This window comes from Anolis carolinensis, chromosome 5 (assembly GCF_035594765.1).
Source record: "Anolis carolinensis isolate JA03-04 chromosome 5, rAnoCar3.1.pri, whole genome shotgun sequence".
Lineage (NCBI taxonomy): Eukaryota > Metazoa > Chordata > Lepidosauria > Squamata > Dactyloidae > Anolis > Anolis carolinensis.
This window is the reverse complement of record NC_085845.1, coordinates 13,403,584-13,416,525: the sequence shown is the minus strand read 5'-3', so window position 1 is coordinate 13,416,525 and position 12,942 is coordinate 13,403,584. Positions and strand designations below refer to the sequence as shown.

At 40.6% G+C, this 12,942-nt stretch overlaps 1 protein-coding gene across 2 annotated transcripts in view; it reads left to right on the top strand.

Moving 5' to 3' along the window:
- Positions 1–10,303: 10,303 nt before the first annotated feature.
- The window catches only part of ccni (cyclin I), a 59,939-nt gene continuing 57,300 nt past the window's right edge, over positions 10,304–12,942 (top strand). For both annotated transcript variants that reach the window (XM_062981334.1, XM_062981336.1), the window contains exon 1: positions 10,304–10,867. The gene's annotated coding sequence lies outside the window, so the exon portion shown is untranslated. The remainder of the gene's footprint in view (positions 10,868–12,942) is intronic.

Genomic DNA, 12,942 nt, shown 5'->3' with positions numbered 1-12,942 from the left:
CTTCATTTGAAATGCCTCAACTGCCAATAGGCACAATGGGTTAAATCCTTGTGCCGGCAGGACTGCTGACTGACAGGTTGGCAGCTTTAATCTGGGGAGAGTGGGTGAGCTCCCTCTGTCAGCTCCAGCGCCCCATGCGGGGACATGAGAGAAGCCTTCCACAAGGATGTTAATATGTCAAACATCCAGGCGTCCCCTGGGCAACGTCCTTGAAGGCGGCCAATTCTCTCACACCAATTCTCTTGCAATTTCTCAAGTCGCTCCTGACATGGAAAAAGAAACTGCCAATAAGAGTTATCACATCATCACGCGCCATCAGTGAAAAGATCAAGGCACTGACATCTCCGGCCCATCCTCTGTTCAGGTATCAGCCAGCAATCAACACCTTAAATCAAGAAATAGCTTTCTAAGATCTACAAAAATACTCACAGGAACACCTCAGCAAGCGAGAATCCAAAAGTGGCAGGTTAAAACCCAGAACCTTAATCAGTAGCTGATACTAGATGAAAAACTCCATCCTGGGCACACAGAAGACTGGGTGACTTGGAAGGAGTCTGTTCAGAGTGCGCTTTGGCCCACGAGAGGCAGAGCTAACCTTAGGAAATGGGGCTACAAAGTGGAGCCCACGACATGCAAGTGTGCAGAAGATCAAATCACAGACCACTGACTACAATGCAACCTGAGTCCTGCCACTTGCACAATGAAGGACCTTCTTACAGCCACACCAAAGGCACTCTTAAGTGACCAGCTTCTGGTCAAAGGAAATTTAGTATGATGCCAAGTTTTTAACTTTGTGGTTTTTCTATACATCATAGCTGTATTTTCAATTTGTTTCTGACACGATACGTATCAATGTAGAGTTGTTATTATAAAGCTGCCAACTTTTGTTTTGAACATGAAATGGTTTTTTATCAGTGCAAAATAAAAGAAGATGAAAACTATTGTTCCACCAGCTATGATAGAAATTACTTGTGTCTGGATTTAAAAAACTATCATTAATAGCAAAGAACATCCAGAGTGTGTGATGTGTTTAAGTGCTTTAACTTCAGATGCCATGACACCTATAAATTAAAAAGGTATATTGAAATAAAACAATGTAAAGTTTGCCAATGAACATATTTTTTTTCCTTTACTCTTTCCAGCAAAGCTTTGCTAAAACAGCAAATCCTTCAGGCCTTTTATAAAGCTTCCCACAGAATTGCTAAATTTAAACAAACCACATACAATAGGTGAACGGTTACAGGGTTGTTGTATGTCTTTCGGGCTGTGTGGCCATGTTCCAGAAGCATTCTCTCCTGACGTTTCGCCCACATCTATGGCAGGCATCCTCAGAGGTTGTGAGGTATGGAGAAAACTGTTTTCTCCATACCTCACAACCTCTGAGGATGCCTGCCATAGATGTGGGCGAAACGTCAGGAGAGAATGCTTCTGGAACATGGCCACACAGCCCGAAAGACATACAACAACCCTGTGATCCCGGCCATGAAAGCCTTCGACAACACGGTGAACGGTTACATTATTGGTAGCAATGGATATTGTTTTTACCATGTTTGGTAAATCTATGGCACAGCAATTAAAAAGGTCCCCTTTTCTAATGACACAGTATCCCGGTGGAAATTAGAAATATGAATATACATAAAAGCTTTCTTTGGAGGCTTTTAAACAGAGGCTGGATATCTGTCGAGGGTGCTTTGAATGCAGTTTTCCTGCTTCTTGGTAGGGGGTTGGACTGGATAGGCCACAAGGTAGTTTCCAATTCTATTATTCTATAAATATGAGAGCAAAGATACACTAAACAAGCAAAATATTTCATTAATATACTACATTGAGGGGCAGGGAAGGACATAATATCCTCATGCAGATGTAAAAGGGGAGGACAGGGGTATTAAAAAAAGAGAACCATTGGTATAAACATGTTTTAGTGCACCTCCCTGGAAGCCACCAGTAAATAAATTGGGAATTGCTATTGGCTTATCACGTTTCAGGTTGATCAGGTCTGTCTTCAGCCTTGTTTCACAATTTAGATATTAAAAGTTATTTCAAAAGCTTTAGTGTACGTGTGACATCACAACAATCAAATGATTAGTCAAACACTTGATCGGTCCACAAAGATGTGCAGTTCCAAACCTCAAGACATTGCCATAAGACATTGTGAATGGTGGCTACAAGGAAAAACTGAACATTATGGCCATACTGTGCCGAGTTGACTATCTGAGAGTCATCTGAGATGTTTTTAGATTTGGACCACACAGATCTGAGTTCAAACTCTTGCTAATATTGGAAATTCAGCAGATGACACTCAGTGAATCACAACTTCTCAGCCAAGTTTACTCCACAAGATAATTGTAAATTGCTCAGAAACTGTGTACAAGGACAAAGTTGCACCCCTGACTTTGAATGCAAAATTGGAGTTTTGATTCACCACAGATTAAAGCTGTTTCTTGCTTTGTCATGACCTGTCTTCCATTTAAATTGACTGATTATTTCTGCCAATACTTCAATTGCACCTTGCTTCTCTTTGATTTCGTTCAGGCGCCTGGCCAGGCAAGCATGAGTCATGTTTCATTGATAACTCATTATAGTTTGCTAATGCAGAAGATGAAACAATTGCAAGTCTCCTTTCTGCAACTGGTTTGGACAAAGAGCAAAGGACATTGCACAATTCTGCGCCATTCCTAGGATGCTTGACTTCTACAAAACACTCCTGTGTAGTAAATTGCATTATGATTAAATATGGAGTTGGGCAGGCCTGAATATTGTTGAAGCATCTGTAAGAAGGAGGCTCTCCAGGAATAAACATAAACATCTCGGTCATTTTAAATACAGGCGTGTTTGTCTTTTTCAGGAAGACTTGTGGGCATTTCTCCTGCCAATTTCATCATCATACATGTTTTCCTCCCTAGTGCAAACAACTATGAAAATACAGTAGTCTCAACCTTCGCTTATCCAACATTCTGGATTATCCAACGCAGTCTGTCTTTTAGTGGTCAATGTTTTCAATACATTGCGATGTTTTGGTGCTAAATTCATAAATACAGTGTTTGCTACATAATGTTACCGTGTATTGAACTGCTTTTTCTGTCAATTTGTTGTAAAACATGATGTTTTGGTGCTTAATTTGTAAAATCATAACATAATTTGACGTTTAATAGGCTTTTCCTTAATCTCTCCTTATTATCCAGCATTTTCGCTTATCTAACATTCTGCCAGCCTGTTTATGTTGGATAAGCGAGACTCTACTGTAACTATAGGTGCAGGGCTCAAGGTGATGAAATCATGGGAGTGGTAGTTTTACAAAGTTTTTAGCCTTCTCTACGAAAGAGTGCTGGCATCACACCAAACTACAAGTGCCAGAATTCCATAGCACTGGGCCATGGCAGTAAAAGATGTGTCAAACCGTATCATATCTACTGTGTAGACGCATAATAACAATTACTTTTGGTCTGTAATGTTTAAGAAGTAGTCATGCTGGTCTGTTTTTGTACCAAAAAGGAATGTTAAAAAAAGTACTCTTGTGACTCCTCTAAATCTGATGAGGTTATTTCAGTATATCTATATACAATAGAGTCTCACTTATCCAACATAAACGGGCTGGCAGAACGTTGGATAAGCGAATATGTTGGATAATAAGGAGATATTCAGGAGAAGCCTATTAAACATCAAATTGGATTATGATTTTACAAATTAAGCACCAAAACATCATGTTATACAACAAATCTGACAGAAAAAGTACAGTAGAGTCTCACTTATCCAACATAAACGGGCTGGGAGAACGTTGGATAAGCAAATATGTTGGATAATAAGGAGATATTCAGGAGAAGCCTATTAAACATCAAATTGGGTTATGATTTTACAAATTAAGCACCAAAACATCATGTTATACAACAAATCTGACAGAAAAAGTAGTTCAATATGCAGTAATGCTATGTATTAATTACTGTATTTACGAATACGATATATTGAAAACATTGACTACATAATGCGTTGAATAATCCAGAACGTTGGATAAGCGAATGTTGGATAAGTGAGACTCTACTGTAGTTCAATACACAGTAATGCTATGTAGTAATTACTGTCACGACCCGGCTGCAGGGCACCAATAACCATACACAGAGGCCAGAATCTATCTAATATCTTTATTGAAGGAGTATATAAAGTTAATAAAAACAAGTGTAGAAAATAGTCCAGAATTAGACCTTTCAGGAAAGGTCAAAGTTAGTCCAAAGAAACAATGTCCAATATGAAATATTAAGGTCCAAAGTTATAATCCAATATCCGAAACACTCACTTTGCCAGGCAAAGTGAGGGGAGATGACAAGGTCCTTTAGTCCAAGAACTTGAACGAGGCTAGGAAATAACTTGACTCTCGGAAAAACAAGGCTTGAATACAAGACAGCAAGGAACGAGAAACAAGAATAAGGTCCGTGGTGTTTACTTGGCAAAATCCGGGAAACAAGGCAAGGCTGGGTCTTGGAAAGCAAGGCAAAATCCGTGGAAGAACAAGGCTGGAAAACGAAGGCTTGAATCAGGAACAAAGGCTTGGAAGCGGAGTAGCTGTCCACACACACTACTCCAGTTGCTGACGAATTGACTCCGCAAGATCCCTCCGGGAGCAAGGAACCTAAATAGGCCTTGTTTTCCCCACCAGAGAACACTTCTCTGGGGAACCAGAACCGAAAGTCAATCTCTGTGTCCAGATGTATGACTCCCTAAAATTTCTCATGGGAACAGGCTTAATCATCTGAATGCTTTGCTGCTATTCTCAAACTCCTGCGATTAGCCTGCTGCACTCCCTTCTGCAGGAGAATGTAATTACGGCGCGAAAAAGGGGGAGAACTCGACCCCGGGCTTGTTTGGGAGATTTCTGGAAAACAAACCTCCTGCAGGTGCAAAGGCTCAATTTCTGGCTGAAATGGTTCCCTTTCTGGCTGAAATGGAGGAAAACCCAAGTTCTCCTCTTCGTCAGTCACAACAGCACTAGGAATGGGACTACAATGCCCATGAGTCATCACAATTACTGTATTTACGAATTTAGCACCAAAATAGTACGATGTATTGAAAACATTGACTACAAAAGTACGTTGGATAATCAGAACGTTGGATAAGCGAGTGTTGGATAAGTGAGACTCTACTGTATATAAAAATGTAATGTGTGTTTTACTACAGAGTAAACAACAAAATCACTGAACGAAATCACACCAAATTTGGCCACAAAAGACATAGTTATCCAAAATATGTCTTTCAAACAAACAAACAAACAAACAAAAACCCTAGAAAACTAAAGTCCAAATTAGAGGACCAGGAAAAGCCATTTTCCCCCTTGCTGCCAGTCAGAAGGGTTAGGGCTTCTTTTTTGTTGTTTTGCATGGTCTTTAGCCTTCTCTGCCAGGGAGCTGGTGCCATGATTCCATAGCATTGGGCCATGGAAGTTAAAGTTGTGTCAGACTGCATTAATGCTACAGTGTAGATGCACAGGTAGACTCAATGAATCATTGGTATTTGTATAAGTGTTGACATACTAGTCAGGAATTGATTTACTGGGTCTGCTTTGGTTAGGGAAGATCGAAACATCTCACAGGAATATAGTCAATACATTCACCATTACAGTGCACATGAGTCTGACAGCGATGCAGCCTTGTCACTTCCCTTCCTTTTCACATCCCATTTCTGCCAGCAGCATCAGCGCATGCGCGCACTGAGCTCTCCTTTGAACTGGGAGCAGGAAGGGAGATGAAGGGCTGAAACATGTCGCAGCATGCAGCTGCCTGCTATTTATATCTGATCCTTCCGCTCAGGCTTGAATGCACAAAGTCCTTTTGCAATACTGCTCAGAATGAGACTGGGGTGAAAGAGTGTGCAAAATACCTCTGTCATCCTTTGAAATCTCTGCCATCAATCCAACAGATAAGCAGCACTGATTTATTTGTATTTAGCTTGTCAACATCAGCATTGCAAATTTTCGCTCCACTGTTTGCCTTTGTAAAACTATCTTTTGGTCAGAGCTTGGATAAGTTGCCTTCTTGGACTGCCGCTCCCAGAATCCTGCTGCCATTATGTTGAGTGGAAGAATTGCTGGCTGGGAGGTTCGGGAAGCTGTGATCCAAGAAAGCAACTTTTTCCCAGCCCTGTTTTTAATTTAGCCGTCAATTCATATTTGAAAAAGCATCCGTTCTAGGGTCATCTAAATAATGAATATGCTTACAAGTTGAATTAATGCTGAACTCTAGGAACAAGAATGTATATCTAATGAGTACACATTATGCAGCCAGCCCTCCATATTTGCAGTTTTGACTTCTGCAGAATTTGTTATTAATGGATTTGATTCAAGTATGTTTTATTTTTAGGAATCGCTATGTCTTCCAGCACAATTCTATTCAGTGGAAATTTACCATAAAGTTGTGCTGGAGGACCAAGATATTCCTAAAGAAGTGTTATCTCAGGTAAAAGAAAATAGCAATTTCTTTGATGTTTTGCATATTCACAGGGACCGTGATGGCGCAATGGGTTAAACCCTTGAGAACTGCTGACCTGAAGGTTGCCAATTCACATCTGTGAGATGGGGTGAGCTTTCGTCTGTTAGCTCTAGCTTGTGGGGACATGAGAGAAGTCTCCCAGTAACACATCCCGGCGTCCCCTGAGTAACGTCTCTGTAGACAGCCAATTCTCACACCAGAAGTGACTTGCAGTATGTTCTCAAGTCACTTCTGACACACACACACACACACACACACCAGGGACCTGTGCCTCTAACCACAGCAAATGTCAAGGCTAATTCATCATCATCACCATCATTTAACTACTTATTAATCGCCCTCCATCCAAGATGCTCTAATTGTATAACAAATATTTGTCAGTTCTGCAAGTCAAAATTAGACACAATTACATACTGTGTTTCCCACGATTCCCCATCACTGACTATATTAGCCGGAGTAGATGGGAGATGGTGCACAAAACATCTGGAATCAGATTGGGAATGTGTAATTTTAATCTGTGTTAAACCTCTGAATAATCCAGAGTGATGGAAAGGATGTTACAGAAGGACAAAGCGGACCATAACTAGGAGTTCCAGAGTTGTGGTTGGAAAAAATACCACCCATTTTCTAATCTTAATCAAATGTGAATTTTAACACCCATTTCCTGTTCTGTCAACACTCCAATGCAATGATAATACGACTACAAAATGACACATTGGTCTGTAAGCAGGCGGGATTGCTAGCTTTTATGTCCTGGCCTTGAATTGCAACCTGGCACTGAAATTAAGTGGGTGAAGCTTTGCCTATCATGTGTCACTATGATAGGAAAGGCGGCACTGGCAAATGTGATTTCTGCTCCTACTGTTAAAGGCGCACATATAGGTCAAATAAAAAAAGGTAGAGAAAAAGAAACCATAAAGATAGATACACCAGATCCATAATCATCATATTTACTTGTTCTGCATGTTAAATTGTGTTTTACTTTGGAGTGACCGTGCAAAGAGCACATGTGAGGCTGCATAATTTAAGTAATCTTGGGGTGTAATCTGCACCAGGCCTGGGCCAACTTTGGCTCCCTAGGTGTTTTAGATTTTAGCTCTCACAATTCATATCAACCGGCTGTTAGGACTTGTGAGAGTTTAAATCTAAAATACCCGGACAGCCGAAGTTGTCCAGGCCTGATCTATGCTGCAAAACCTCACAACCTCTGAGGATGCCTGCCATAGATGTGGGCGAAACGTCAGGAGAGAATACTTCTGGAACATGGCCACACAGCCCGAAAGACATACAACAACCCTTAATGTAGTTTGACACCACTTTGCCATGGCACAATGCTATCATGGAAGTTCTTGTTTTACTAGGTCTTTAGTCTTTAAATGGTTGTAACTGTTTATTTTAATAGTTTTGATGTTTAGTTCTGTTTGAGTGTTTGTATTTTTTGTTTTAGTGTATTGTATTGCTTTTAGATCTCGTTTTAGCGAGATGAAACCTGTTGTTGATGTTGTTGTTATTATAGTGATTAGCTTTTCCAGGTGCCTCACCAAAATACAAGGCCTAGCATTGGACCATGGCAGTCTGTTGGAAATAGCAACCTCCCAAGCCTCTTACTATTTATTTGTTAATGTATATATTTGCTTATTTTGTATTCTATGTGTATGTTGATTTGCCAGTTTGACTGTACCTCTTTGGTATGGGAGGGACTATAGACATGTGATTGTACTGAGCATGTTCAGACTCAAGACTCCATTTTGTATTCATTCTTTTGCATCAGACTTCTGTAGATGCATGTATGTTGCTGTTTGGACTTCAATATAGAAGTATGCTTATGGACTTCAATGAGTACAAGTATACTTAAAGACTATGGACTACTGATTAAGAATGATACCCTTTGTACTCTATACAGAGAAGCTGCATCCTATCTGTAACTGAACTTCAATAAGAAATGTGACTGTATGGTGAATTAATACAAGATGTTTGAGTAAACAAGATATGTTATTTTTCAAAGAAGACTTTGTTTTTTTTAATCTTTGAGTGCATATTTTAAACTAACAGGTTTTTAAAGGGAGTGTATATGTTTTGGGCAACTGCAACTGCAATTACAATCACATCTGCAATTTCAACTTGAAAGAAACAACCACTCTCTCCTAGCCAAATATATTTTTGTTGTGGCATGTCTTTGTCCTTGGCAGTTCAAAGACATGGTTCTTCAGTTTAACAGTTGAGTTACCTGTGTGCCATTACATAAATATCACTTGTTCAAAGGGTTGACTTCTAACAAGGTCATGCTTTTCTTGACTAGTGGTTTTCAAAAGGTGGTCTCCACCTGTTCATAGAGATTCACATCTGCCAAACAGATACAGTAGAGTCTCACTTATCCAAGACTCGCTTATCCAAGGTTCTGGATTATCCAAGGCATTTTTGTAGTTAATGTTTTCAATACAGTATATTGTGATATTTTGGTGCTAAATTCATAAATACAGTAATTACAACATAACATTACTGCGTATTGAACTACTTTTTCTGTCAAATTTGTTGTATAACATGATGTTTTGGTGCTTCATTTGTAAAATCATAACCTAATTTGATGTTTAATAAGCTTTTTCTTAATCCCTCCTTATTATCCAAGATATTTGCTTATCCAAGGTTCTGCTGGCCCGTTTAGCCTGGATAAGTGAGACTCTACTGTGTGGCATTCCCCCCCCCCCCCCCTTTTCAACAAGGTTATGATTGCCATTTACAGTAGAATCTCATCCAACATTTGCTTATCCAACGTTCTGGATTATCCAATGCATTTTTGTAGTCAATGTTTTCAATATATCATGATATTTTTGGTGCTAAATCCGTAAATACAGTAATTACTACATAGCATTACTGTGTATTGAACTGCTTTTTCTGTCAAATTTGTTGTTTAACATGATGTTTTGGTGCTTAATTTGTAAAATCATAACCTAATTTGATGTTTAATAGGCTTTTCCTTAATCCCTCCGTATTATTCAACATATTCGCTTATCCAACATTCTGCCGGCCTGTTTATGTTGGATAAGTGAGACTCTATTGTACTACAAATGGCCCCAACCTCATAATTGTGGCAGCCACACCATAAGAGAATCCTAAAATGAATCTCATTTACTTCCTTGCATAGAATACTAGAACTCTCCATCAGGGAAGAGTGTGCAATGATATAATAGAGACTTAGGCTAAGTGGACAGTACATCCCAAAGTAGTTGCAGAATACTCTACTGTATTTCCAAAAGGATGTGTGCCCAAAGACTGGGTGCAGTTATTTTCCAATACAGTCAAAGTGGTGTCAAACTGCATCCACTGATTCATAATCCCCCAGCCAAAGAGGGCTGAAGTCCAAAGCATCACTCCTGTGGTAAGTGCACCCCAAAACAAATCTGGTTTCAAACATTTCAGACAAGGCAGTGTGATCCCTAGTGTTTGCCTCTCTCTTCCAGGTGTGTCTGGGACTTCAACTCCTAGAAGCCTCTAGACAGGTGGTCCAAGCTCCTGAAATGTTGGGAGTTGAAGTCCAAAAATACCTGGAGCGCCAAAGGTTGGGATAAGTGGTGCTCAATTTGTATCCAAAGGAGACATCTACTTCCCCCTCTCCAAATGCAACCCACACGGCTGTCTTTGGGTTGGAGGGCTCCCCAGACCCTAGGGTTTCTTGTTCCTGCTTTGGGGCTCCATGTCCCCCCTTGAAGATCCCCAACTCTCCATAAACCAGAGGTGCCCCCACCTCTTTCCGTGCGCCTTGGCTGCTGCGCCTCCTTTTACGCACAGAAGCCTTTGGAGGAGGAGGAGGAGAAAGCCGAGGCGCCTCCTCCAGCCTCTTCCCTTTCCCCCACCCCAGCGGCTGGCTCTCCGCTTCGCCCTCCGTCTCTTGTTTTCCTTTCTCCTCCCCCTTTCCCCTTTCCCTCCTTTTTTTTTCTTCCTTTCCCCCCTTTTGCATTGGAACCTTCTTTTCCTCCTTCCCTCCCCTTCCCTCTCCAAGGCGCTTTTGTTTCAGCCCGGGACGCAAAGAGAGAGATTGAGAGAGAGGGAAAGAAGGCCGGCTTCTCCCTCTTTCCCTCCCTCCAACTCTCCCCTTTGGCTAGCAGGACCCCTTCGCCCTCCTTTCCCCCCTCGCCCCCCAACTCAGAAGCCCCCCACATGGAGACATGAGCGCTGTGGGCCCGGGAACAGCAGCAACAGCAGCCGCTTTGTCCGCTTCCCCGGCCGCCTCTTCTCCTGCGCCGCCTGACATGGACCCAGCCGGCAACTGAACAAAGAAGAGCCACCAGCCAAAGCTTCACTTGCCTTGCCACCGGGAAAAAAGCCACCATGGGCTTTTAAGGGACCCCCCAATGCTGGCCCGTTGCGGCGGGGATTTGGAGAGCTTTGCAGGGGAGGTGAGTCAAGGCACAAAGCCATCCATCTATCTGGAGACTTTCAAGAGTGTCTCCAAAATCCTCCTTGAATCCTTTCCCATTCTGGATTATGTGTATATATTTTTGCAACTCTTCCCCTCCCCCTCTTTTAAATTTTTTTATTGTTGTTTTATCGTTTTATCCCACTCCCACCTTCCCCCTCCTTGTATATTTTTATTTATTTATGTATTTATTTATTTTTCAAACTTATATGCCGCCACTCCCCTAGGGCTCGGGGCGGCTTACAAGAACCGGCTAAAATCAACAATTTAAAAACATCGTAAAAACATCGTAAAAGCATATGCAATTTATACAGCAAACTACAGAGTTACATTTGAAACATCAATCTCAGTCTTAAAATTTTCCACTTTACATCTCTTAGCACATTCTCTAAATAGTTCCCAACTGGTTCCCACGTCCACTTGGTTATTGCAACCTCCCCTTTTCCCCCATTCATGATACCCAAATACAGTAGAGTCTCACTTATCCAACGCATTTTTGTAGTCAATGTTTTCAATGCATTTTGGTGTTAAATTCGTAAATACAATAATTACAACATAACATTAATGTGTAATAAACTACTTTTTCTGTCAAATTTGTTGTATAACATGATGTTTTGGTGCTTAATTTGTAAAATCATAACCTATTTTGATGTTTAATAGGCTTTTTCTTAATCTCTCCTTATTATCCAACATATTCGCTTATCCAATGTTCTGCCGGCCCTTTTATGTTGGATAAGTTAGACTCTACTGTAGTTCCTAACTGGTTCCCACTTGGTTATTGCAACCTCCCTCTTTCTCCATTCATGATACCTCAAATACAGTAGAGTCTCACTTATCCAACATAAATGGACCAGCAGAACCTTGGATAAGCAAATATGTTGGATAATAAGGAGGCATTAAGGAAAAACCTATTAAACATCAAATTAGGTTATGATTTTACAAATTAAGCACCAAAACATCATGTTATACAACTAATAGTAGTTCAATATGCAGTAATGTTATGTAGTAATTACTGTATTTATGAATTTAGCACCAAAATATCACGATGTATTGAAAACATTAACTACAAAAATGTGTTGGATAATCCAGAACCTTGGATAAGTGAGACTCTACTGTAGTAGGAAAGTGCCTCGAAATTGCAAGAGAAACTTTTAAAGGGAGGTTGGTTGCACTGCATGCGCCTTGCAACCCATTCCATAAAATTCCAATTTAAGGTGGGAATTCTGTACTTTCAAAGTGCCTCGGATGCAGATTGGAAGGCCTTACATAAAATTGGAATTTAAAAGGGATTTTTTTTTGCAAAGATAAGGAACGCACTGGATGGCGTTGGAGGCCCCTCCATAAAACTGGGATTTCAGATGGGATTGGGAACTCTGCTTGCAAAGGCAATGAGTGTTATTGGATGCACATTAGAAGACCTTCCATAAAACTGGAGGCCCTTCCACACAGCCCTATATCTCAGAATATCCAGGCAGAAAATCCCACAATATCTGCTTTTAACTGAGTCCACACTGCCATATATTCCAGTTCAAAGCAGACGATGTGGGGTTTTATTCAGCTGTGGAAGGGGCCTGGAATTCAAAATGCAATTGGGAACTCTGCTTGCAAAGGTTTGCAGTGCATTGGATGTGCATTTGAATGCCCTCCATAAAATTCTTATTTGTGATGGAATTGAAATGAAATCTCTGATTAGATCATTGTTATGGCTGTTTGTTTTTCAGTGTACAGTACTTAGTTTTCAAATGGTCGCCATAACTACTCTTAGCTGTGCAAGTGGGTGTGCGTTGGTTGGGGACACCGTGTGTATATAAATACTGTACATATTTTTAAAGTGTTTTTCAATGTAGGGCCTTCTTTTCCAACGGGGAGTATTTTTTGCATGTTTATATTGCTTTTGTTTCTGTTGTATTCTTATTTGTATTCTATAATCTGACCGGTAGATACCTCATTTCAAAGAAAAATAAAATGATCATGCCTCTACTCAGATGATTTCTCCCCCTCTGTCATTGTTACAGGCCAGGTTTACTGCAAGTGAGAATTTGACATGCAGTGGAA